The sequence below is a fragment of the Schistocerca americana genome, chromosome 1 (assembly GCF_021461395.2).
Source record: "Schistocerca americana isolate TAMUIC-IGC-003095 chromosome 1, iqSchAmer2.1, whole genome shotgun sequence".
Classification (NCBI taxonomy): Eukaryota; Metazoa; Arthropoda; class Insecta; order Orthoptera; family Acrididae; genus Schistocerca; species Schistocerca americana.
Genome location: NC_060119.1, coordinates 132390466 through 132392249, shown reverse-complemented (window position 1 = coordinate 132392249; position 1784 = coordinate 132390466). Strand labels below are relative to the sequence as shown.

The 1784-nt window shown below is 39.7% G+C and overlaps 1 pseudogene; it reads right to left on the bottom strand.

Annotated features, from left to right (window-relative positions):
• Positions 1-1032: 1032 nt before the first annotated feature.
• On the bottom strand, positions 1033-1150 carry LOC124561413 (annotated as a pseudogene).
• Positions 1151-1784: the final 634 nt, after the last annotated feature.

Genomic DNA, 1784 nt, shown 5'->3' with positions numbered 1-1784 from the left:
AAGATTTCCTTTTGAACTTGAAAGTATTTTAACTTTGACACTGTTTAAAGTTTACAATATTAGCAGCCCGCGTCAGCCTGTGAAACACAACGTAAAATCTGCTGCTTTGTACTCCGATCTCGAACTGCTGTAAGAAATAATTTTAAATTCACTTTTTATCTGATTGCGGTGTGATTGCCCTTATAATCAGATTTGAATCTGCCGCGGCGGCAGTCCGCTCCGCCGTGTCGCAGCTCTGCACCACGAACACTACTTAAAAAGCTGAAAATGTCTTAAATAAATGGGTAAAATACCAGGCAGGCTTTCTAATAATACCATAAGAGTTCTCATAAAATAACCATATTTAAAACTCGAATAATAACAAGTTCACACACCTTTCTTTATAATCAGCTCCTAATGGCGTCCTGCTTACAATCTTGTCATATGAAGAGTACCTGTGCGTTAAACATAGCGTCACAGATTCCTCCTCTCTACGTAACTCCAAGAAGACGACAACGACATTATTATTCTTACACTACTATTTAACAATGGCTGATTGTCATGAAAACTCTGTGTTTTTCTTTACTAGTTCTTTTCTGTGGTGGTTTCAGAACTCGCCGACACAGATATTATTTCACAAGTCCAGTACGTAATCCTTTACAAATACAAAATGTAAGATAATTGTCTCTCTTCTATTGTTATTCAGAGTCCACAGACGTAATCAGTGCCTATATATAAATAAAATTGTAATTGCATAGTTATAAAGCATGTTTTATCAGGAAACGTTATAAACGCTTTTATATAAAGTGTTGGTCTTGTTGTATGTCGGGACCATATATAATTTACATCATTTATATTGTCGAAATTCTGCAGCAGCAGCAGCAGCACTCCGTCTTCAGGCCACAAGTGGCCCATCGAGACCATCCGACCGCCGTGTCATCCTCAGCTGAGGATGCGGATAGGAGGGGCGTGTGGTCAGCACACCGCTCTCCCGGTCATTACGATGGTTTTCTTTGACCGGAGCCGCTACTATTCGGTAGAGTAGCTCCTCAATTTCAACAACACATGGTGGCCCGGATGGTGACCCATCCAAGTGCCGCCCACGCCCGACAGCGCTTAACTTCGGTGATCTCACGGGAACCGGTGTATCCACTGCGGCAAGGCCGTTGCCTTATGTATTAAGTTTGAACGGGAAGTGGAAACTCGAGCTGACAGAAATTATAGTTTCTGCACTCACTGGCCAATTCTGTAAAGATGTGTATTTGTCGACTTGTAAGAATTGCTGAAAAAACATTCAATACTGTGATTGTGTACCTTTAGTCGTGTACTAAAGGTACATCTACCGGTAGCTTCAATGACTGCGAAGTTTCACGCATGGGCGTTGTAGCACGTAAGAATATAAGCAAAGCGATGATCTAGGGAATTTGTCTCGAGAAGGAAGAACTTTTAGTACGTCATACTGTCATAACTTTAACTATCGTAGGTTATCGTGTGTAAAGAATCAGATATAGAAACTTAGTATCAAATATCACACTGAAACAATACATTTACCGATCTATACAATACACAGTGTGAGTAGTTGATGAGAGATAGCTTCTTGATTTGATCTAAGTTCATCGCTTTAAATATAATAGAGACCTACACTATGCATCACACAGAAAGTTAAATGACAAGTTGATGAAACAGTTTCATTCAAATGAAGGTATAAAAACGTTGTTGAATGCTACTCGGCTAATGGCATAAAACGTAAATCATTTATCAACGGCTCGCTTTGTTCACATGGTCTAACATCACAGAAAAACGTA